At 39.4% G+C, this 26,222-nt stretch overlaps 1 protein-coding gene across 4 annotated transcripts in view; it reads left to right on the top strand.

Annotated features, from left to right (window-relative positions):
- The first annotated feature begins 16,231 nt into the window (after positions 1–16,231).
- The window catches only part of LOC123940833 (collagen alpha-4(VI) chain-like), a 115,447-nt gene continuing 105,456 nt past the window's right edge, over positions 16,232–26,222 (top strand). For 2 of the 4 annotated variants that reach the window (XM_046003743.1, XM_046003740.1), the window contains exon 1: positions 16,232–16,340. The gene's annotated coding sequence lies outside the window, so the exon portion shown is untranslated. Of the gene's footprint in view, positions 16,375–16,440; positions 16,595–26,222 lie in introns of all 4 variants that reach the window. The other 2 variants (XM_046003741.1, XM_046003742.1) reach the window with 2 other exon arrangements.

Raw genomic sequence — 26,222 nt, 5'->3', positions numbered from 1 at the left:
CACGAACTGGCATTCTACTGTTGTGCATCAGGACAACTAGAGCAAACCCATGGCTCTCCCTCAGCTGTAATGGATGGCAAGGTCATGTGCAAATGGAAGTATGAGGGCTGCTTCTGGCTGTGCCACCAGAGGGAAAACAGGTCACCTGTTGACTGACGTTGAGAAAAAAGAAAGTGTTCAGGAGAGTTATCTAAAACTTGGGAATAAGGTAAAAAAGATGATTGCCTGGCATTGTAAATGCCACACTAGAGCATTTTCTAAACCTGCCTCAGGGTCATCTGAATCTCAGGGAATATCACTTTGTTTGATTTGCTATTCACAAATTGATTAGATCCCATTTATTTTACAGCTTTGAAAAGTTAGAGATTAACTTGCGTTAAACTAAGAAGGGACTTTTTTTTTCTTGTTCAGTAGGGAAGATAACCTGGACATTAAGGTTTTCTCACCTCGTGGGGCATGAATCAGCATTGTATCTGAGTTGACACTCTTATTCAGCATTCATTTTCTCCGCTGACTATATAAGTGAAATTTCTCATATCCTCATGGAACTGGCTTTCTCTTTCTGCTGGTTTGCACGTTAATGAATTGAATAAAATGTTGAGTGTGCTTGTTATCTATTCATAGGAGAGTTATGATGACCTTCAAATAATGTTTTGGTGAAGCATACTGAGTGTTTTTAGGTCTGAGGCAGTGAATAGGAAAGCAGTCAGTTGGCTAAGAGTTACATGTATCAGATGCCAACTGAAAGGACGAGCCCTGGAAGAACTGAGGTGAGCAGTTTAGGATGAAGGTCATGAACATGACAAGGCTCACAAGTGTCAAACTGTTTGGGTGCAGTGTCACTGGGCTGGACCAGGGTGATTTTGAGACACCATTCCAGACCAGTCACACACTCTTGCCCTGTTAGGAAGCTCAGTGCTAAGTCCTGTGCTCAACTGTTCTTTCCTTCTCCAGCCCAGAGTTTTTTGTGTTTTTTTTTAATAATTAAAAAAAAATTTTTATAAACATATAGTGTATTATTAGCTGCAGGGGTACAGGTCTGTGAATCACCAGGTTTACACACTTCACAGCACTCACCATAGCACATACCCTCCCCAATGTCCATAACCCAACCACCCTCTCCCTAGTCCCCTCCCCCCAGCAACCCTTAGTTTGTTTTGTGAGATTAAGAGTCTCTTATGATTTGGCTCCTTCCCGATCCCATCTTGTTTCATTTATTCTTTTCCTACCCCCCAAACCCCGACATTGCATCTCCACTTCCTCACATCAGAGAGATCATATGATAGTTGTCTTTCTCCGATTGACTTATTTCGCTAAGCATAATACCCTCTAGCTCCATCCACGTCGTCGCAAATGGCAAGATTTCATTTCTTTTGATGGCTGCATAGTATTCCATTGTGTATATAGACCACCTCTTCTTTATCCATTCATCTGTTGATGGACATCTAGGTTCTTTCCATAGTTTTAGCCCAGAGTTTTTGATTCATTTTCCCCCGTCTTACTTTTTTCTTACTTGGTTTCCTTCTTTTTTTTTTCCTGTTTGTTATTTGAGGTACTGTCTTATTATAAGCTGTTGAAATTCCTGTTCTAGCTAAGCAGAAAAAAATCAATCAACAAAATAAAGGGAGTCTTATGACTTGACCTAAGTGGACATGGTTGTTCACAATTATCAGGCCCCTTGTTTTTATTTTGTTTTAATTTTTGGTTAATATCTGTAGTGTCCAATAGTTTGAAGCTGGAGCCGTAAGTCTAGATATAGGTCTTTACTATTAAGTCAGAAGAGAGCAAATGTCAGGTTACATTATCCAGTTAGACATTTATACTTAAGCAGGAACAAACAGGCAGAGTAGGGTTAGGATTAGAATTAGTTTACAGACCACCAGTTTGACAAATGGAGAAAGTGCTAGTTGTTCCTTTTGCAGGAGCTCTTGATACCACCTCGCATGAAAGAAAGTCTCTCCCATGTGACAGGGTTCTAGGGGCATGGTTTGGCTCACCGATTAGGTGAGGGAACCACAAATCCTTCCAAATTAGGGGCTGGACACCAGAACTTTTGAGAATCAGGTCTCAGGCAGCATTTCCAAAAATACACTGGGCTTGTTACATTCTTATATCCTGTCGTATAATGATGGGTAGTATCCATATTATAACTGGACAATGCATGCATCTAGAACATCACTGATTTGACCAAAGAACGGATTTCCAATGGTCATGTTAATTAACAAAATACCTGGTGTTATCTGGGGGCAAGGATGGTTGAAGAACTGATGGTAGCCATCTCTGGTGCGTGGCTTTTTGATTAAATCCTACTTGACCTTCCAGATTAGGGCAATCCACTTCTAGGGCATAGGTGAAAACCAAAACATACCTGCCATATGGTAGGGAAGTGTTTTAAAGATTTGCCAACCACATCCCACTCAGGATATGGGAACATTTACAGTGCTGTATCTGGCTTGTGTGGGAACTAAGCAGAATATTTTTGAATCAGTCTTGATTAAAATTATGTTTTGTAATTTCCATAGCAGTAAATTAGAAAGAATAGTAAGTGCTTTGAAAATGCAAAGCACTGCTTTACATGAATTATGAAGATTAGATAAGATTTATATGGAATTTGCAAAAAAATAGGGTTCAACATGTTTTTAACCTGTATCATGTTATCATAAAGTTGATTTTCAGGCTAAGTTAGTTGTCTAGAGAAAAACAGTTTCCTGTAATAGTCAAAAGTTTACTTAATATAAACCTTGGAAAGACCATTGATTAGTAATCTTGAGATCATGAGTTTGTGTTATGAGGAACTACATCCACTGAAGTATTTATTGTAGACAACAGTGTTTAGCACTTAAAGTTGAAAGCTAGGTTTCTTGTTGAAGATTGAATTTATGGCTAACTTTGAGGTCATTGACGCCCTGACTGTGATCTCTTTTTATTTATTTATTTAAATTAATTAACTTTTATTAATATATAATGTATTATTTGCTTCAGGGGTACAGGTCTGTGAAACATCAGGCTTACACTTTTCACAGGACTTGTCATAGCACAGACCCTCTCCAATGTCCATAACCCAGCCACCCTATCCCTCACCCCCCAGCCCCCAGCAACCCTCAGTTTGTTTTGTGAGATTAAGAGCCTCTTATGGTTTGTCTCCCTCTGGATCCCATCTTGTTTCATTTTTTCCTGGCCTACCCCTCCCCCCACAACCCCTGCCCTGCCTCTCAAATTCCTCATATCAGAGAGATCAGATGATAATTGTCTTTCTCTGATTGACTTATTTTACTTAGCATAATACCCTTTAGTTCCATCCATGTTGTTGCAAATGGCAAGATTTCATTTTTTGATGGCTTCATAATTCTCCAGTGGATATATATATACCACATCTTCTTTATCCATTCATCTGTTGATGGACATCTAGGTTCTTTCCATAGTTTGGCTATTGTGGACATTGCTGCTATAAACATTCAGGTGCAGGTGCCCCTTTGGATCCCTACATTTGTATCTTTAAGGGAACAACTGACCCAGTGATTGCTGGGTCGTAGGGTAGCTCTATTTTCAAGTTTTTGAGGAACCTCCATACTGTTTTCCAGAGTGGCTGTACCAGCTTGCTTTCCCACCGACAGTGTAGGAGGGTTCCCCTTTCTCTGCATCCTCGCCAACATCTGTTGTTTCCTGTTTTGTTAATTTTAGCCATTCTGATGGGTGTGAGGTGCTATCTCACTGTGGTTTTGATTTGTATTTCCCTGATACCGAGTGGTATTGAACACTTTCATGTGTCTTTTGGCCATCTGGATGTCTTCTTTGCAAAAAATTCTGTCTTGCCTTTTGCCCATTTCTTGATTGGATTATTTGTTCTTTGGATGTTGAGTTTGTAAGTTCTTTATAGATTTTGGATATTAGCCCTTATCTGATATGTCATTTGCCAATATCTTCCCCCATTCTGTTAGTTGTCTTTTGGTTTTGTTGACTGTTTCCTTTGCTGTGCAAAGACTTTTGATCTTGATGAAGTCCTAATAGTTAATTTTGCCCTTGTTTCCCTTGCCTTAGATGATGTTTCTAGGAAGAAGTTGCTGTGGCTGAGGTTGAAGAGGTTGCTGCCTGTGTTCTCAAGGATTTTGATGGGTTACTGTCTCACATTGAGGTCTTTCATCCATTTTGAGTCTATTTTCATGTGTGGTGTAAGGAAATGGTCCAGTTTCATTCTTCTGCATGTGGAAGTCTAATTTTCCCAACACCATTTGTTGAAGAGACTGTCATTTTTCTATTGGACATTCTTTCCTGCTTTGTAGAAGATTAGTTGACCATAGAGTTGAGGGTTTATTTCTGGGCTCTCTATTCTGTTCCATTGATATATGTATCTGTTTTTGTGCCAGTACCATACTGTCTTGATGATTACAGGTTTATAATAGAGCTTGAAGTCTAAAATTGTGATGCTGCAAACTTTGGTTTTCTTTTTCAACATTCCTCTTACTATTCAGGGTCTTTTCTGGTTCCATATAAATTTTAGGATTATTTGTTCCATTTCTTTGAAAAAAATGGACGGTATTTTGATAGGGATTGCATTAAATGTGTAGATTGCTTTAGGGTAGCATAGACATTTTCACAATACTTGTTCTTCGAATCCATGAGCATGAAACGTTTTTCCATTTCTTTGTGTCTTCCTCAGTTTCTTTCATGAGTACTTTATGGTTTTCTGAGTACAGATTCTTTGCCTCTTTGGTTAGGTTTATTCCTAGGTATCTTATGGTTTTGGGTGCAATTGTAAATGGGATTGACTCCTTAATTTCTCTTTCTTCTGTCTTGTTGGTCTATCGAAATGCAACTGATTTCTCTGCATTGGTTTTGTATCCTGACACTTTACTGAATTCTTGTATGAGTTCTAGCAGTTTTGGGGTGGTGTATTTTGGGCTTTCCACATAAGGTATCACATCATCTGCAAAGAGACTTTTTCTTTGCTGATACAGATTCCTTTTATTTCTTTCTGTTGTGTGATTGCTGAGGCTAGGACTTTTAGTACTATGTTGAATAGCAGTGGTGATAGTGGACATCCCTGCTGTGTTCCTGACCTTAGGGGAAAAGCTTTCAGTTTTTACCCATTAAGAATGATAGTCACTGTGGGTCTTTCATAGATGACTTTGATGATATTGAGGTATGTACTCTCTATCCCTACACTGTAAAGAGTTTTGATCAAGAAAGGATGCTGTACTTTGTCAAATGCTTTTTCAGCATCTATTGAGAGTATCATATAGTTTTTGTTATTTCTCTTATTAATGTATTTTATCACATTGATTGATTTGAGGATATTGAACCAAACTTGCAGCCCAGGAATAAATCTCACTTGGTCGTGGTGAATAATCCTTTTAATGTACTGTTGGATCCTAATGGCTAGCATTGTGGTGAGAATTTTTGCACCCATGTTCAGCAGGGATAATGGTCTATAATTCTCCTTTTTGATGGGGTCTTTGTCTAGTTTTGGGATCAAGATCACGCTGGCCTCATAAAATGAGTTTGGAAGTTTTCCTCCCGTTTCAATTTTTTGGGACAGTTTCAGGAGAATAGGTATTAATTCTTCTGTAAAAGTTGGGTAGCATTCCCCTGGGATGCTGTCTGGCCCTGTGCTCTTGTTTGTTTGGAGATTTTTGATGACTGCTTCAATCTCCTCACTGGTTATGGGTCTATTCTGGTTTTCTATTTCTTCCTGGTTCAGTTGTGGTAGTCTCTAGGAATGCATCCATTTCTTCCAGATTGCCCAATTTGCTGACATATAGTTGCTCATAATATGTTCTTATAATTTTTGTATTTCTTTGGTGTTGGTTTTGATCTCCCCCTTTCATTCATGATTTTATTTATTTGTGTCCTTTCTCTTTTCTTTTTGATAAGTCTGGCCAGGGGTTTATCAATCGTATTAATTCTTTCAAGGAACCACCTCCCAGTTTTTTTTGTTTTTTGTTTTTTTGTTTTGTTTTGGTTTAAAAGATTTTATTTATTTATTTGACAGAGAGAGAGATCACAAGTAGGCAGAGAGGCAGGCAGAGAGAGAGGAGGAAGCAGGCTCCCTGCAGAGCAGAGAGCCCGATGCGGGGCTTGATCCCAGGACCCTGAGATCATGACCTGAGCCGAAGGCAGCGGCTTAATCCACTGAACCACCCAGGCGTCCCCCACCTCCCAGTTTCATTGATTTGTTCTACTGTTCTTTGGTTTCTATTTCATTGATTTATGCTTTGATCTTTATGATTTTTCTTCTCCTGTTGGGTTTAGGCTTTCTTTGCTGTTCTTTCACTAGCTCCTTTAGGTGTAGGGTTAGGTTGTGTACTTGAGACCTTTCTTGTTTCTTGAGAAAGGCTTGTATTGTTATATACTTTCTTCTCAGGACTGCCTTTGCTGTGTTCCCAAAATTTTGAACCATTGTGTTTCCATTTTCATTTGTTTCCATGAATTTTTAAAATTCTTCTTTAATTTCCTGGTTGACCCAGTCATTCTTTAGTTGGATGCTCTTTAGCCTCCACGTATTTGAGTTCTTTCCAACTTTCCTCTTGTGGTTGAATTCTAGTTTGAAAGCATTGTGGTCTGAAAATATGTAGGGGATGATCCCAGTCTTTGGTACCAGCTGAGATCTGATTTGTGACCCAGGATGTGATCTATTCTGGAGAATATTCCATGTGCACTACAGAAGAATGTGTATTCTGTTGTTTTGGGATGGAATGTTCCGAATATATCTGTGATGTCCATCTGGTCCAGTGTGTCATTTAAAGCATTTATTTCCTTGTTGATTTTTTGCTTAGATGATCTGTCCATTTCAGTGAGGGGAGTGTTAAAGTCCCTTACTATTACTGTATTGTTGCTGATGTGTTTCTTTGATCTTGCTATTAATTGATTTATATAGTTGGCTGCTCCCATGTTAGGGGCATAGATATTTAAAATTGTTAGATCTTCTTGTTGGGCAGACCCTTTAAGTATGATATTGTGAGCTTCCTCATCTCTTATTATAGTCTTTGGCTTAAAATCCAATTTATCTGATATTAGGGTTATCATCCCAACTTTCTTTTGATGCCCATTAGCATGGTAAATTATTTTCCACCTTCTCACTTTCAAACTGGAGCTGTCTTTGAGTCTAAAATGATTTCTTGTAGACAGTATATCGATGGGTCTTGTTTTTTTGTCCATTCTGGTACCCTGTGTCTTTTGATTAGGGCATTTAGCCCATTTACATTCAGGGTAACTATTGAGAGATAATGAATTTAGTGCCATTTTATTGCCTGTAAGGTGACTGTTACTATATATTGTCTCTGTTCCTTTCTAGTCTGTTACTTTAGGCTCTCTCTTTGCTTAGAGGATCCCTTTCAATATTTCCTGTAGGGCTGGTTTGGTGTTTGCAAATTCTTTTAGTTTTGGTTTGTCCTGGAAGCTTTTTGTCTCTCCTTCTATTTTCAGTGATAGCCTAGCTGGATATAGTATTCTTGGCTGCTTATTTTTCTCATTTAGTTCTCTTAATATACCATGGCAGTCCTTTCTGGCCTTCCAGGTCTCTGTGGATAGGTCTGTTGCCAATCCAATATTTCTGCCATTGTATGTTACAGACCTCTTGTCCCTAGCTGCTTTCAGGAGTTTCTCTTTGTCAATGAGATTTCTAAGTTTTACTATTAGATGATGGGGTGTGGACCTATTTTTATTGATTTTGAGGGGAGCTCTCTGTGCCTCCTGGATTTTGATGTTTGTTCCCTTTGCCGAATTAGGGAAATTCTCTGCTATAATTTGGTCTGGTATACCTTCTGCTCCTCTCTGTCTTCTTCTAGGATCCCAATTATTCTAATATTGTTTTGTCTTATGGTATCAGTTATCTCTCAAATTCACCCCTCTTGGTCCAGTGGTTGTTTATATCTGTCTTTCTCAGGTTCTTTATTTTCTCCATCATTTGGTCTTCTATATCACTAATCCTCTCTTCTGTCTCATTTATCCTAGCAAAAAGAACCTCCATTTTTTTTATTGTACCTCATTAATAGCTTTTGTGATTTCTACTTGGTTAGATTCTAGTTCTTTTATTTCTCCAGGAAGGGATTCTCTAGTATTTTCCATATTTTTTCCGAGACCAGCTAACACCTTGATAATCATCATTCTGAACTCTAGTTCTGACATATTACTAATGTCCATATTGATTAGGTCCCTAGCTGTTGGTACTGTTTCTTGTTCTTTTTTTTTTTTTTTTTTTTTTTGTGGTAAGTTTTTCTGCCTTGTCATTCTATTCAGATAAGAATAGATGAATGAGCGAGCAAAATAGGGAACAAAACACTAAAAGGGTAGAAATGACCCAGAAAAATATACACTAACCAAATCAGAAGAGACCCAAAACTGGGGGGAGAGAAAGGATGAAAGAAAGAAAGAAAGAATATATTTATATTAGACTGGCGAATAGAAAAGCACACACTTTATTTTGTGTGTATTTTGGTCTATAGAAGAAACTACCTCCTAAAATTTTAAATAAAGAAAACCTTATCTATGTACAAAAACCATATATGTACAAAAATATCTACAGATAACTGGCAGTCATGAACAGATGGAATATGACTATAAAGTTGAAAATTAAAGAAGATTCTGAAAGAGGAATCGGTGAGATAAGAATTTGGTTGAAAAAGGGTAAAAAGTGTGTGGGGGGGGAGAATGTGATCAGACTGGAGACTAGAACAAATCCATGCACTAGATTTAGGGTATATTTTGATCTAGTAGAAGAAACTGTATCCAAAAATTTTAATAACAACAACAAAAAACCCTATCTGTATACAAAAAATTAGGTTAAATGTAATGAAGGGACAGAATATGACTATAATAATGAAAATTAAAAAAAATATTTTTGAAAGGTATTGATAAGATAAAATGGATAAAAAAACATTAAAATAGGAAAGAAGAAAAATTAAAAAAATAGAATAAGAAAACAATAACATTAAAAAAATTTAACTTTGAAAGACTAAGGAATCATGGGAAAAAAGCCATGAATTCTATGTGTTGCTTTCCCCTAACTCTGGAATTCTGCAGTTCTCATTGATCAATGAACTTGGTCTTGGCTCAATGTTCTTACTGATCTTCTGGGGAAGGGGCCTGTTGCAGTGATTCTCATATGTCTTTGTCTGAGGCAGAATTGCACTGCCCTTGCCAGGAGATAGGCTAAGTAATCTGCTCAGGTTGCGCTTGGTAGCTTTTGTCCCCTGAACGCTTTCCATAAAGCTTTGGAGGATGGGAATGAAAATGGTAGCCTCCCAATCTCCGGCCCCATAGGAGCTGAGAGCTCAGGGCCCCACCCCTCAGTGCGCCCTCAGAGAAAAACAGTTAATCCCTCCTGTCTCGCTGGTCTCTGGCCACTCTCTGTGCTCACCCAGCCTGTGACCGATCATTTCATCTCTGGTGCTCGGCCCCGCTTGGAGTCTCCAAACCCAGCAGATTCCTGCAACACGCTCCCATGCTGCTCCTCCCAGAGGAGGAAGGTGAGTTTCCCTGGATCTGCCACTTGTGGGGTCCCTGCTCAAATAGAAGTGTCCTGATTGTGCCCCAATCACAGTTTATGGTAATCCTGAGCTGAGAACCCCCTCCTTGGCTCTGTCTTTGGCTCTGTCTTCCCCACTCTGATACCCAGGAGCTTTGCCACACTCAGACACCCCTGGTCTTTTTGTGACTCTCTGCGTCCTGAGACCACACTGTCCCTGGGAGGGCCCCACCCCCCTCTTAGCCTCTGGAGCGATGTCCCTCAGTGGAGTTGACTTCTAAAATTTCTGATTTTGTGCTCTGCTGCTTTCTTACTTGCCGGGAGACTTCCCCTCCCCCTGTGGTATATCTTCCTGTATGTCTCCTTGGATTCACTTCTCTGCATGTCCTACCCTCTAAAAAGTGGTCTATTTTCAGTTCCTAGAATTGCTGCCCTTCTCCTCTTTGATTTCCTATTGAGTTTGTAGGTGTTCAGAATGGTATGGTAACTATCTAGCTGAACTCCTGGGATCTGATAATATTTAGGTTCCTACTCCTCCATCATCTTGCCAGATTGAAATGATCTCTTGATTTTCTTTTAAATCACTAGTCATAGCATGAAAATTTATGCTATGACTTTTTTTTTGAGGAAGTTTTTGCACATATGCCATCCAAATAAACATTAAATATGTGACTTTAGTAGATAAAGACACAAAGCAAATTCCCTTTCTCCTGTGGTAGGTTTGGATCTCTTGCCCTGTAGCCTGAGGAAGTTATGAAGTTGTGTAAGAGAATTACTGAATATACTGGATATAGTTTTAAAAATGATATTATATGAATGACCAAAAGTCCAGGCTTCGACTATACGAAGTTTGGGTATTTGCTTATGTTTGGTTTCTCAATCCCTTTCTTTCGGCTTTTTGTCCTGGGTGTGGATATCTTATCTCTCCAAGGAACATAACTTTTGGGATTAGTCTGGATTCCAAGAAGCCAGCGAGTGCCATTCCCACTGTGAATACTCAGCCAACATTTGGGTGATAATAGAGATTCTTCATGTCTCTGGGAATCCAAAAATCCCAATGCCTTCCTCTCTGGCCCAAAATGAAGAAGGCCTTTACGTCTCTGTTTGTAGGGTATGGGTGTAGGGAACAAGACTGTGGTCCTGCGTATGCTTTCCAGCTTCCGGATCAAGAGAAACTTGAGGGGCGCCTGGGTGGCTCAGTTGGTTAAGCATCTGCTTTCAGTTTGGGTCATGATGCCAGGATCCTGCGATTGAGTCCTGTGGCATACTCCCTGCTCAGCAGGGAGTCTTCTCCCTCTCCCTCTCCCCTCCGCTCATACTCTGTCTCTGTCAAATAAATAAATAGAAAATCTTTGAAAAAATTTAAAAGAGGAATTTGAGAGGGAGACAAGTCAGATGTCACCAAAGGAAGCTAGTTTATACACTGATATGTACATGTTCTTCTAAATAGGGTCTCATATTGGCTCACGGATTTGAAAATTATCCCTCTTCTTCATGGCTGCTAACATCTTAGCTCCTGAAGGCTTCACAAAGACATTATGAATCACAGATAACATTTGTTGCATCATTTCCCCTCTTGCTATTTCTTATCTATGAAGGGCTTGTGAGGGGTGGCTTACATCCGAGATTCTGCCACAGGCTGGCTGCTATATACTTCTAATTGGATACTCTAAGTTACAAATTTGTGACTAGCATTGCCTAATTCACTCCATTAGATATGAAGAAAAGTCTTTAAAGTTTCAGAGAACTATAGCTATAAACATTTTTTAGGAATTCCTGCCCATAGCATGAAGCCTAAGTCTTCTCTTGACAGTCTAAAACTCCCCTCCTCACTCCTCAATAATCCCTTCCCTTTCTGGAATTACTGTGAACTCCATCTCTTGGGTAAATGTCCAGGTTTTTTTCAGATCTGAATAGCATTAATTCCTTGGTTAAATCCCATTATCTCTGCTCTTTTCCCTCCCTAATTTCTGAGAATCATCCCTTCATCCTCTGCCATCTGCCCTCCCATCAGTAAGGAGGAAAATGGATATGCCTACTTAAGGCAGTTTCAGATAAAAAAACAGAGAGAATATAAAGAGAGTAGAGTGAGTAGATGAGATCAGTTACTGGCGAATATGGTTGTTAATTGTTTATATGTCTCTTGGGCAAATTGTATCTCCTTTTATGACCTCAAGTTTTCTCTGCAAAATGAGGTTTGACTATATGATCTGTAAGATCCCTTCCAGGTCTAAATTTTGTAAAATTTTTTACAAACATTTACTGCTGCTGGATATTGTATTTGATTCTAGAATTCCTGGTAGCAAAAGAAAATTGGAAGAGATATTGAATTATCCATAGTTCATTGATGAACAGACATGCAGGCTGCGTCTGCAGAGATAGAGTAAAATGCAAGTAAGAAAGTATAATTTAGGACTGGAAAAAGTTTTAGATTGTCTATGTAAAAGTCATAATAATGATTCTCAGTTACAAATGACCAACCAACCAACCAACAAACAAAACCAAAACCCAAACCCAATAAAACAACAAAAAACAACCCCCCAAACAAACAAACCAAAAACCAAAAACCAAAACCAAAACCAAGAAAGCCCCCAAAACAGTAGAATTCTGAAGTTTCATCTCTGCTTTCCTCTGTTCTGGGGTCAGGCTGCCTGGCCCACAGTGCTGAAACCATGGTGACAGACAAATTCAACATTTTATCTTTACAGCTTCATAACCAGGGATGGTGGGGAAAAATTTTAAGGAAAGATTTTCATTTGTCAGGCTTGGGCCACATGCTGATTCCTGGGCCAATCATAGTGTGGGGACTGCAGCTCCCACTGGAGCAGAGGGTGGAATGGAAACTTTTCGTAAGGAGGCTTTCATTTCAGGTAGGTGAGGAGTAAAGGAGTGTTTCATCTTTTTTTTTTTAAAGATTTTATTTATTTATTTGACAGACAGAGATCACAAGTAGGCAGAGAGGCAGTCAGAGAGAGAGAGGAGGAAGCAGGCTGTCCGCAGAGCAGAGAGCCCGATGCGGGGCTCGATCCCAGAACCTAGGGATCATGACCTGAGCCGAAGGCAGAGGCTTTAACCCACTGAGCCATCCAGGCGCCCCAAGGAGTGTTTTATCTTGTCTTGGTTGTTCTCTTTATCCCTTTAACTCTAGGTTTGGGTCTACCATATAAATTTGCCCTTCTCAGAAGTTCATTATAGACTCAAAGCCCCTAGGTATTTTTAAAAAAATTATGACTTATCTCCTGACCAGAGTTTGCCTGCCAGGTCTTCTCAGTGTCTATCTCTAAGTGCTTTTCATGGTAATGACTTGAGCAACCTTGATTTATTTGTTTGTGCTACAAACAAATTGGCCAGAGGTGATAAAGTCCATCAGATAAAAACCACCAAGGAGCCACTTCTCATCCAATAAGGTTACTTGCTGAATTAAGGGACCACCCACCAAAGGGGCACTTCACCAAAGGAAGACTCAGGCTTGTTGTAGTATTTAGAGGGGTGGTGGGACTTAAGTAAGATTTCAACAAAGCAGTGTTCTGCTCACTCAAAGTGAAGCAGTGGGTTGTATAAAGGAGTTGACATCATGTCTGGGCTGAGATGAGAACTCAGGGTCCTGTTTCCTTGGAAACCACAAAGTTAAGATAAATGTGGAATGTTGTGTTCAAAACTCTTATCTGAAGCTCTGCACCTGGGTTGGAAATTGAGTCTGTTTTTCTGTGTTAAAACAGTTTAGATCCTCTAGGCAAAAAAGAGGTGTTTCATTCTCACTAAATGGGATTTCAAACATCAGTTTCTGATAGTCTATGTTTTCAGAGAACAAGTATTCTCATGTCCTTTTGTTAATTAACAAAAGCGTTCCCCCCAACCTCCTCAAAGCTTCACAGAGGAGGTTCTCTTCCACTCACCAGATACACAGTTGATCAGAGTCTCCCTTGAAATAACAACATGGCTTTTGTAATCAAACATCAAGGAGTGAGTTAAAGTGAAAATGTCATGTTAGTCACAAAGAGAAGTTAAAGGTCTTTGAAGTTTGCGTATATTATTTAGGCAATTATTTGCCATTTATTTACTCTGCAAATATTTGTGGAGCTCCTACTTTGGACTAATATTTGCAAAGGAGATAGAATTTCTATCCTTGAGCAACTCACAATTTAGTGATGGGAACATTGCAGAAGGAAAGAAGCCCGGTACGTAAGGGTGAAGACAACAATGGATTTTGGCATAGACATTTTTGAGAGCAAAGAGGAAGAAGTTGTGAAATTTGAGCTTAGGAATTTAGCTCAACTCATGGGGAGAATAGCCACGGGGAGGCAGAATCTGAGATTTTTGAGGTGAGGAAACTTCGAGTTGAAGAAGTTAGCACATGTAGCAGAGGCTGTTGATCCAAGCTCCAGATCCTCTCAGTGCATCTCTGAGCTCCTTGCAGCTGTGGACAGTTTCTGACCATGTGCACAGCTTCCCACCACAGTCTTCCACTTGAGAGCTTTCTCAGTTGCCAAGAGAGTTTATTTACTCAGCCTGCTCACAGAGCAACTTGGAAGAGCCGAGAATTTCACATCCGCCCCCCTTTCAGTTCTCAACCACTGAGGGGGTGGCATTCAGGGACTAAATCCCAACTATATCTCCCCGGGATTGTTCTCAGGGCCATTCTGAGTTTCTCAGAGGGTTCCCAGAGAGACTGAACCTCAGTTGCCTACCACAGTAACATACACATCAAGGCAAGCTTTTTGGCTTTTATTCTTTCAGGTCTAACTTTCATATTCCCTCTCTTCCTTCCTTGGATGGCTTTCCAAATAAATGACATACTTCCAAGTCCTTTTCTCAGGGTCTGCTTTTGGGGGAACCCAAATGAAGATGGAAAGCTTCTCCCTCATGGGAGAAGAGGAGACAAGAAGTAGGAATATTGCTTGAAGGGCAAGAAGAGGATAGAACAAGCCGAGTGCCGGCTTGTTCTGCAAGAAGAGCAGAACAGAATGGTGAATGTTCTGAAGTAACAGAAAAAATAAGGACTTTGTTATTTAAGCAGGGTCTGTGTTAAAGAGTTTAAGATCTTGAGCCTAAAGTTATCTTGGGGTCTAACCTTCTGCTTTGGGGAATGAAAAGGAGCCAGAAGGGGGGATGCTGTGAGGTGGGTGAGTCGCGGGGTGGGGGGAGCGCGGAGGGGGAAACAGGCTGAGCAGGAAGGCACAAAAGACTGAAAGTGCTGGTTGGCATTGAACATCTGAACAACACTGTTTTTACTGAAGTTTTTACATGTGATGGCTTGATTATTTCCCTTAGGGAATCAAGAATAGTTAGTGAGCACTTACAGCTTCTTAGCTGTATATGAAGTTACTCTATTTCCAGGTAGAGCAAAGCTCTGCTCCTGTTATCCCCACGTCAGGAATAATTAAGGGAAACTTGATGAAGAATGAGCTAACTTATCATTTTGGAAGTTATCTTCTGTGTAGCAGGCTCTCTAGGTTTTAGGTCAAATTTAACAATCCTGGAAAAACACAGAGAAGCCTGAATTCAACTCTGTTAATGATACCTTATCCTTCTATTAATAATTTCTTTTGGGAAACTTCACTTGACCCCATTTCCTTGAATACTTATGCCAGAACTGGGTCCAAGTATGGGTCTTCAGATTTTGAGATAATGGTGAACAACACGTATACAAAATGTGATGGAGATGGTAGCTGACCAACCCCTCTTCCACCTCCATTCTCCCTCTCTTTCTTTTATGAGGACAGAGTTGAGCAGGGCACATGGTTGCTTCGTCGGAAACCAAACCTCAGGTGCCCCTTCTGCTGGATGTGACAGTGTCACTGAGCTCTGACCAGTGGAATGTGAGTGGAAGGAATGTGAGCAACCTCTGCCTTGCTCTTTTAGGAGGAAGTCTGTAGGGTTTCACCCTTCCCACTGGCTACCATTGTGGTGCTTGCAGAAACCCTAGATGCCACATGTTGAATACTAGCCTGGGTCCCCAAATGACCGTGTGGAGGAGAGCAGCTTGCTGACCTGGAATACCCACCTTGGACTGAACTATGTGAGAAGGAAATGACCTTCGTTGTTAGGTTTCTTGTTGTAGCTGCTTAATGCTTAGTTTAACTCATGTATATATACGTATAAATACTTATATATTTCCTTTGACTCCATCCTGATCTGTAATCTGGTTGGTGTGGGCTGGTTTAGAACATCCCAGATGAGTACAGACAGTTGGTAAATGTCCATGCGGACAGTTTTTGTCGTTGGCCAGTTCATGAATTTATCCACCCATCCATCCACCAATTCATCCAACCCTTATGTCTACTATTTTGAGACCTGTGTTAAAATGATTTGTGTGTATAAGTATGTATAAGTATATATGTATAAGACCCTTGGCTGGGGGATATCCAGGGAACATGAATGACCCAAAGATGAATTATACGCAGTTCCTGTTTTCAAGAGGCTCATAGTCCAGAGACTTTAGGCAGAGACTAAATCATTAAAATAAGGATAATTAGGATAAATTTTTATTCTAGGAATTTTTAATTATATTTGAAAGAAACTAGTTTTATTTCTACTATTTTATTATTATTACTGTTATTTTTTGAGAATGCTCTTCCTGGTAAGTTTTTGTATGCATTTTTGAGACCAGTGTTTACAGAAGGATCCTTTATATTTAATGGCAATAAAACATGCATGAGAAAAAAACAATGCATCAGTCACCATAAACACCGATTTTGCTCCTCCTCTCACCCCCCTTCCTTTCCCCCAAGAGAAGATTAAATACTGGAAAAGCTGATGTGTCACTGTACCCTTGAGCCTTCCTGTACTCTAGGGAATTCCCAGGGCTCAAACAGCGTCTTAAGGGATGAAGACCAGAAGGACGAATTAAAAGAACAAGTCCGAAAGGTTTTGCCAGGTAGGAGGAAATGCCTTTTCCCAGGGAGAGTTTGGTAGGTGGGAACCCTACTTTGTTTCCATGTATTTTTACAAATGCCCTGCTTCTCTTTCACTTCCAGGCAGAGAGAGACAGGGACACATAGACAGACCAACAGAAAAGAAAGTGATACAGAGAGACCTCGCATAGCAAAGAGATGGAGAGAAAATGAGATGGGGATGAAGATGTGGAGGAAAAACCCCAGAGAGTATCTCTGTTAGATATACAGAAGAAGGGTAACTTTTAAGATTCGAAGTATGATGAAAGGAGATCTGTAACTCTGAACTTTTGTGGAGTAGGAAGATGTGAAATATTTGAAGATTGGGCCTAGAATTTACCATCTGTGTGGAAAGGGGAAACCAACTTATGGGGATTCACACATGTCTCATGAATTATTTCACTGATGCAAATCTTTGGGAGAATTTAAACATAGAGATTAGTGTTAGAATTGTTAGGGCCAAAGGAAGAAAGAAAACACTAAAGACTCAGGGAATAAATAAGGCTTTAGTAGAGTTATAAAACTCAGGTAAAAATGACTCTCTCAGAACAATCCTAGAGGCAATTTTGAGTTAGAAATAGAGTTTTCTCCGATCTAGTTTGCCAGGATTCATAGAATTAGGCTCTCGTTTTCCTTTCCATTTGACTACCATACATAATTTTAAGAAATAAGTTAGATGATTATTTAAAATTTTAATGAAAAATTTCAAACATAGAACAAAAGTTACAGAAGTCACAGGGAATACATGTACCCACCACTGAGATTCACCGTTAACATTTTAATGTAGTTGTTTTTTTTTTCACATATCCATCCCTCTAGCCATCTGTTAATCCTTCTTATTTTTAAATGCATTTTAAAGTAAATTATAAACATCAGCAAATTCCCTAAATACATCAGCATGCATAACATTTACTAGAGTTCAAGAAAATGCCTATAAAGTACCTCAGGAAAAGTTAATGTAAAACTGACCAGATTCAGATTTTACAGGCAATTTTTTGATGACTGGGGTTGATACTTACACATTTAAATTCACTGGGCAAACAGAGGGATGGTGACAGCTATTAAGGATGACTTCTGTGGGGTGAAAGGATCAAATATTGACTGAGAATTATTCCACGGGACTACAGGAGAACAATCTAGCATCTTTTTGTTCTCTTTTGTATTGATCTTCAAAAGCTAAGAAATTGGCCCAGGGAGTTACAAATGCAGAAGGGTCCTTTTTATTTCAGCCCTGAGTGTGTGTATGGCGCAGGCCTTTGGAAGCAGTCTGCCGTCACATATATTCTGTCTGGTAGATTCTGACTCATAGGAATGGGCTTTGAGAGGTCTATGGATGCGTTTATTCCATCACCGACCAAGAGTAATGAAGCCTCGTCTACATTTTTGCCAAAATAGCACATATAGTACATTACAGAGTCACTAGGAAGTGAAATGGTAGATAGCATCCATTATCTAATGGATAATTAGATATTTTTGGCCTGAAATAAAAACACCATGAGTCCTTTAAAAAGATCGTACAAGAAATCGTTTTGCCCCAACATTCCAACCTAATCTTATGTCTTAGGTTTGAGCAACTCCCCGTATAAGTGAACTTCTGTGGCTGTGAGTTGTAAAAGATTCACCTCTGGCAGCACCTCTCCCCTGCCTTCTTGGGCATGCGTATAGTCATAGACTGGCTCCATTTTAGATTTCTCAGAGATCTTAAACCAAGTCTCTTCTAAAACTGTGCCTGTGATCTGGTTTTACTTATTCTACAAATTTGCCAGATGTTTAGTTTTATGATGTTTGTTCTGATTATATTTTTTTAATTCAAATGAATTAAAAATAAAATTATAATTAAAATATAAAAGTGAGCCCAATTGGCTTTGAGTCTTCCACTTGCCAAAAAATAATGGCTGAGGGGGCACTGATCTTCCCAAGAATGCCTCTGAGTCTTTGTATAGAACATTCTGTCTTAAGGACCCCAATTTTTTTTTCTGAGAAAATGAATTTATGCAACAAATCTTTTCTGAGATATATGTCAGGCACTGGGGATATATCATGGAAAACAAAATTCTTTACAGTGCTTCTATTCTAGTTAAAGGTGGGGCGTGTCAACAGGTAATTCATAAAAACCATGGTGAATATTACATAGCATGTTAGGAGATGATAAAAGAAGAAAACAGGAAAAGGAGAGGGGGGAAATGGGGTTGTGAGCTGGGAGTACAAGGATGAGTAGCAATTTTAAGTAGAATGGCTACGGTGGAACTTACTGAGATGACAAGGGAATCAGCCATGTAGATATATGGGGATATATATGATGTATTGGACCATATGGGGATGTGTGTAGATAAATGGGGACATATGTGGATATATGGGGATATATGTAGACATAGATGGTCATATAGGATATATACAGATATTTGTGGATATATGTAGTCATCTGTGGATATGTGTAGATGTGTGTGGTTGTTACATAGGGTTATATGTGGGTAAATGGTGTTACATGGGGAAGAGCATTTCAGATGGAGGAAACAGTAAATACAAAGACCCTTAACAGGGAGTGTAACTGGCTTATTTGAAGGACAGCCAGTAGGCCAAAGCGATCAGGGTCTAATATGCAAGTTTGAGAGGTGAGTTAGAGAAAACTGGGGGCCAGATTACATAGGACCTTGTAGCCTATTTTGTTTTTTCACTCTGAATGAAACAGGGAGCCATTGGAAGGCTTGGAGCAGAGGTGACTTTAGTTTTAAAAGGATTTTGCTGGATATATGTTGAGAATAGGCTTCAGAGAAAAAGGTTAGAAGCAGGGAGAGCCATGGAGGTTGTTTTAGTAACCAAGCAAGAGAGATAATGGTGGCTTGTTTGCAGGAGAAATGATGAGAGGATCAGTTTCTGTGTAAACAGCTTCAAAAGCTGATCCAGCATGATTTCCTCACAGGTTGGATGTAGGGTGCATGTGAGAGAGGGGTTAATGATAACTCCATGGTTTTTGGTCAAGGTTGTAGTTGCCAGGAACTGAGAGAAGCGAACAGATGGAGGGAAGAGGAAGGCAGGGAGAGAGAAAGAACAAAGGAGAGCAAAGGGAACTGTTCTAGGTGCTGAGCATATATTAATGGTAAAGACACAGTTTTAATAAATCCCAGTTATCCACTGAAATAAATGTACAAGTTTCAGGGAGTGATTTGCCATCAAGCTTGGGTTAGGAAGGCGACATGTAAGCTGAGGTTTGAAGGGTGAATGGAGCCAGCAGGTGTGTGTGTGTGTGTGCACACATGCACGCACACGAGCACGTGTGTACTGGGGCCAAGGAGTAGTATGCCACCTTCTAGGCAGAGGGAAGGAATAAGATATACTCTGAATCATCCAAGTCTGAGTGGACTTGGCAAACACACTGACTTATAATTCTGTAAGCTCCAGAAAGATGTGTAGCATGGTCAACACTTCTTGCAATCTGTAAAGAAATATCATTACCTTTCCAAGGGGCGATAGGTTTGTGTTGCTGAATTTAGTGGGTAGTTTTTCAGTTTGTCTGTAAAAATTTTATTATACACTATTTAAGATATGCAAAAAAGATACAAAGAACGGTTCAATGGCACTTGTTATTTTTAAGCTGAGGCCATGGAGACAAAAGTGAAAGATTCAACCCAAAGAACATACCTAAGATTTCCTAACATAAGATTTCCAAGAGCTTATATCATCCAGGTGACCATCAGCTGTCACACCTGGTGCCCCACTTCTCCGATTTAGGGAATTTTCTCTCTGCTATAACACATCCGTTCCTATAAGCTTTCATCATAGTTTGATTATTTCCTAGACACAATGAAGCAGAAATCTAGCCACAGCTCTTTGACTCAAGCAATGCATTTTTTCCTCTTAGAATAAAAAAATTCTGAGGCTTGGTTCTATCAGTGAGAAAGGATTTGGTTTTTGGAATTTTGTTCTGTAGATTATTTGCTTGACGAAAGTAATGGTAACCTCTCAAGTTTTATAGCTTTCTACAAAGTCTTTCCTACTGCATTAGTGTATGCTATCTTCACAATAACCCTTCCTAGCTGTGATGGCACAGTACCATACCTCTATTTTATGCTGACAGAGCTGTGGTTTAGTGAGTTCAAGAGACTTCCAAGATGCTACATAACAAGAATGTGGTAGGGCTGACTCTTGAACCAGAAAATTCGAAGTCAAGATCCATGCAATTTTTATTGCTCCACACTATACTTTCTTTCCAGATTCTGGAGCAACTTTCTTAAAGGACATCAAAGAAATAAGGGACTGGGTGTATGAAGCCCTAGACAATTGAAGAGGGCCGCTGTGCCCTTGTTTACTACTATGACCTGCTCCTTCTATGTTTCCTGGTGATAAGAAGTAGGGAGTGGCAGAGTGTCCTGACCTGCCCTGGGTGCTTAGAGGGGCCTGATCTATTTAGTGGATTGTAGGCATTCTTCCTGAATGAAACACTTGAGAAAGATAGGGAAGTTATTCCCATTTCTGCCAGAACCAAGCTCATAAAATGCCGGGGTGATGGAGTTTCTAAGCTACACATAACTTGAAAGCGATTGAGTATTCTTTTTCCCTTGGATTAAATCACTCAGTAGTTCAAACACTTATATAATGATCACAAAAGGGAAAGATTTATTAGTTTCAACCAAGAATCCAGCACTGCAAAGATTTCTCGGGTTGTGGCTCCTCCCTCTGTGTGTTCACAGCCCAATAAGGCAGATAAATGATTAAGCAATGTCAATGCCGTATGGCAAAGAGAGTAGATGACCTTTGAGTCAGACACAGTGGGAAACTAGGTGAATCAGTATATGAAAAGGGACTAGGATATTTAAAAACTGCCCAAGAGCTGAAATTCTATTCGGTTCTAAAATTTTCAACACCTCACAAATTGTGCGCTATTTTTTTTTTTTAAGATTTTATTTATTTATTTGACAGAGAGAAATCACAAGAGAGGCAGGCAGAGAGAGAGGAAGGGAAGCAGGCTCTCTGCTGAGCAGAGAGCCCGATGCGGGACTGGATCCCAGGACCCTGAGATCATGACCTGAGCTGAAGACAGCGGCTTAACCCACTGAGCCACCCAGGTGCCCCTGTGCGCTAGTTTTGACATGACCACAGCTGATGGGGGTGTCATGACCATGAGCGCTCATTCCCTGCTTTGCACACTGCCCTGCTGAACTCTGCCATTGCAATCCTTATCCTTCCCTGGAGGAATGCTCCGGGATTCTGCATCTTGTTATTTTTTTTCTGAGCCCCATGACACATTAATTTTCATTGAAATGTTTGACACAGCCTCCCTCAAATATGTTACAACAAAGTTTATATATATCCAAGCAGTCGTAGGAATTGTGAATGGGCACAGAAAGCAAATGCTAATGTTTATGCAATAGGTTAAGGCTAACCTCATTTTCCTTAACTGTTAAACATGCCATGTGGATTCTAATGTGATGTATATAGAAGAATCTGTTCATGTCCCCCAACTGTTTGCCTTCTGGAGCTTCCTGTGGCCCAGATGTGGTACACTCCAAGACTGTCTTGTAAGAAAGCCAAATAGTTACGTGCTTAAAATAATCCTGTTTAAATGACCAGAAAAATTTTGGAAAAAAAAAAAAGAGAAAGAACAGTGTTCTTTATTATTTCAGGGAATAGAGTATAATTAAAAAACAAATTGAAAAATTGTGTTAAGTTAATTTTGCACATTTGCATTAGGTCTTTCATCTAAATATTTTGAAGCTTCTGCTTACCTCTCAGTCAGATATGTATAAGGAAAATATTTTTAATTGATCGCCTCTTTCCTTTCCCCACTTAATGGGTAATAGACACTTGGCTTTTCTCCATATGGAGCTCAAGATGCTGTTGAAAGTAAGTGCAGCAGACATCTGTCTGGTAGGTAACCACTGCATGCTAAATGCAGAGGAGAGTAGTTATCAAAGTGTGGTGCCTTGGATCCACTCAATATGCAAGTTCTTACCACGGAAACCTATTAAATCAGAAACTCCGAAGATGGGGTCCAGGAAGCTGGGTTTTAACAGGTCCTCTGGGTGATTCTGATACAATGCTCAATCTAAGAACCACTGGCATAGAACATTAGAGATGGCATCTTTTCATTTTATTTTTGAGAGGTTAATAGAGGGAGAACAGGAAACTTGAAGGAGACTAGTGTATAAAGCACAGCTGGTTTAATTAAATAAAGTGAAGGTGGTCTATGGTTGAAGACTGAGAAACTCTACCCAGTTCCCTCTTCTATCCCACTTTCTGAGTTCATCCATTTCAGAAAACCGAAGACTCCAGGAGATGCATGCCCTCAGAGCTTAAACAGCACAGGTGTGTGAGCTCCAAGAAGGCTTACCCAGGTTCCGTGCACTCCAAAACCTTAGCTCCCAAGGTTTTGGATGAGCTCTCTCTGGGGTTGTCCAATATCTCTTCTGAGTCCTTGCATGTTCTGTTCCATACCTGGAATGCCCTTTCTCTACTTGCTCACTTTTAAATTTCTGTTCCTCCCTTAAATCTCAACTCCAGCATCATCTGCTCTCTGAAGCCTTCACCAAGTGAAGGGAGATGCTCACCCAAGTGTTCCTTAGCACCTTGTACAGTTTTCTACATTATTTTGCTCATGTCACAATATTATGGTGTATCTATCTCTTTTTCTCCACTAGAGCTCCAAGTCTTCTCAAGAGAAGAACTATTTCTTTAATATTATTTCTAGTGCCTGACATATTACTTGGTAAACAGTAAACACTCAATAAAAAAGTTGCAAAGTATTACAATATTTTTTCCTCTCTCTCTCTATGAATTATTATAATTCTGCTGAATCTTTGAGAGTAAGTGGGTGACCTTAAGACGCTCTGCCTCATATTACGTATATTTCTTAAGAACAAGGACTTTCTCTTCCATAACTACAATACAATGATCAAACTCAGGAAATGTAACATTGATACACAATTATTATGTAACATTCAGTCCATATTAAATTTTTACCTGTTGTCTCCCTTTATGTCCTTTACAGGCATTTTTTTCCCAATCCAAGATTGTTCATTGTCTTTAATTGCCACTTCTCCTTAGACTGTTTTAACCTCAGTTGGTTCCTTAGGTTTTCTTTGCTTTTTTCATGGCACTATTGTTTTTGAGGTCAGGTGTTTTTTAGACTGTCTCCAAGTTTTGTTTTGTATGATTTCTCCCTCGTTATTAGACTTAAGTTATGGGATTGGAGGAGGACTACCATATAAGTGATGTAGTTTTCTCATGCATCACATCAGGAAGTATGTGATATTGGTATAGCCTACCATTGTTGGCTACCTCATGTCTACCATGCTTTTCAGTTGTAAAGTTACCTTTTTGCCCTTTGTAACTTACAAGTAATGTGTTAGGAGATACTTTGAGACTGTGTTAAAACCTTTTTCCCCAACATGTGTCTACCCAATGGTTTTAGCTTCGTTTGATGATTGTTCCCTCAATCAATTATTACTATGGTGGTTGCTTGCCAATTTTTTGTAATTTTTTTGCTTGTAATTTTTTGTAGCTGAATGAATCAGTCTTAGAAGATAGATGGTCCTAGTCGACTATTGAACTGTTTGACTTCTCTCAGCGTACTTTGAGGGAAGTGTCATTCTACTCCACACCCATTAGAATTATTTCCAGAAAGAATCAGTATTCTATGCTAGCCCTAACTAAGGGCACTTCATTTAATGGCTCAATTTTTTTTTTCCCTCCACAATGAACTCTACATGTTCAAATGCAAAACCCCTTCAGAAACTTAAACTGGATATAAACATCCTCATGAAATTGTATATACGATATAGGTATTAAGTTCTTAATCTATAGAACTTTTTCTCTTCATTAATGTAAGTACACACATGTGTAGCTATAAAATGTTTATAAACTTCAGACTTTCCCACTGGATTTCCATAAAAAGCTCTGGTACTTTATAACTAACTAAAAATACTTCTCATTTCTTGTCATTAGCTGCATTAATACTAATAATTAGGATATAACCGAATATGAAGATGTAGATACCCTACTTGAAGGTTTTCTATTTTATCCAACTTTATTAATCCAAGAGTTAAAAAGTTGCAGTTTAGTATTTTATTATGACAATAATAATAATAATCATAAAAATAACATCTGAATTTATTTTGGATCATTCTTCTTGGCCCTTTCAAACTCTCAAGCTCTTTACTCTCGAGCTCTATTCTTTGTGATCATGCATTTGTTTACTTGCAATTAGATAAAAGTTTATTAGGGGATAGGATATTTACAGTCTTAAAGTATCTTCCTTCAAATTACCTATAAGCCTCCATGAGGAGGCATTAGTGGGAAGTTGATGTTTCTCCGAGGAACCGAGAAATCCAATTGTATCACATCTATTATTGGAAAATTATTGGACCAACACCCTCTGGAGCATTTGCAATATAGCGGGCAATGTGGTAGATGTCCCAAATCAGTACCAAACCCTTGAGAGTCATCACATAAACCTCAAAAGAGGAACTGACTAGCTCAAGTCCACAAAGCAAACGGTCAAACTGACACCAGAATTAAGGCCTGTGGGCCTCTTTTGAGGTCAGGGCTTCTCCCAGTATTTTCTGTTACCATAAAGTGGTAAAAATAGATGTGGTTATTCCACATCCTTGAGTCATTTGTGAGTAGTAAATTAAGCATACACAGTAGAAATGTGTCCTTAGGGAAACAGGATGGCTCCACTTGGGCTTTCTGGAAAGAGGGTCTCAGTTGTTGGATAGCTGCGATTTCTAGACATCATGCTATGATTTCCACACCACTTTCCCCTTAAAGGGCCCAAGACTGCAAAGTGATGTAGACACAAGGAGATACTTACCTAAAGTCTTTGATACATTTAAAGTTGCGTTTAAAGTTTCCTGAATTTTTTAGTGTTTCTGGTATGTAAAGTTTCTCCTCCCAAATAGATTTTCAGTTTTCTAAATAAAAGCAAGGTTTGTAATTCCATTCTCTGAAGCACCCCACACAGCGTTTTGTAGATAAAACTGTGCTCTCTGAAGACAAATTGGTGGATACAGGAACTTAGGGCTTGCATTTGCGTTTTTACCCCACGGTAAATTGTTCACAGGTCTTCATTTTACATGAGTTGGGCACTGGAGAGTTGAGTGACAATCTGGACTTGGGGATTTTCCATTGAGGGGTTAGATGTTCCTGTCATGCGCTGTATCTAGGGCAGCGTTACATAGAACAGAGCATGGCAGCCCATGGCCATGTAGCTGTGGTGTGCTACTTAGCCTTGCTGGGGCCCCATTTCTTCATTTCCATCAACAAGAGGAGCAGAGTAAGGTCTGCTCTGTTGGCCTTGCCCAGGTTTGAGGTGAGGAACACGGAGATATCAGCATAGAGGTTAGGGGAACCAGGTGGTGGGTAATAGGGAGGGCACGTATTGCATGGAACACTGGGTGTTGTGCAAAAACAATGAATACTGTTACGCTGAAAAAAAAATAAATTTATAAAAAAATCCTTACACACATCAAAAAAGAAATAAAAAAATAGCAATCAACTGAGTGAAAATTAAATGAATTAAGTAAAAAATATAAATTAAAACACTTGCAAAAAATAACCTCCTTATGAGTGCACAACGCAGAGTATTACTGTTCCACTACTTCTGCAGATTCTGAGTTTCAGGTTAGAGGCAATACTTCTTTACTTCATAGTGGGTAGCCAAGAAGACTTATTTTATTTAACAAGCACTTTAGGAGTGATTTCTATGTGCCGGCCATACGTGAAGCGTTTTACAGTAATGAGCTCACTTAATCCTGATGACAAGACTCTGAGGTAGATGCCATTCTGGTTCTAATTTTATAAATGGGGAAACTGAGTTACAGGGCAGTGAAGCAACGTGCCCGAGATCAGCTACTAAGTAGTGGGTCTGG

The sequence above is a fragment of the Meles meles genome, chromosome 4, assembly GCF_922984935.1.
Source record: "Meles meles chromosome 4, mMelMel3.1 paternal haplotype, whole genome shotgun sequence".
Lineage (NCBI taxonomy): Eukaryota > Metazoa > Chordata > Mammalia > Carnivora > Mustelidae > Meles > Meles meles.
The sequence above is the reverse complement of the archived record's forward strand: the minus strand, read 5'-3'. Positions and strand labels throughout refer to the sequence as shown.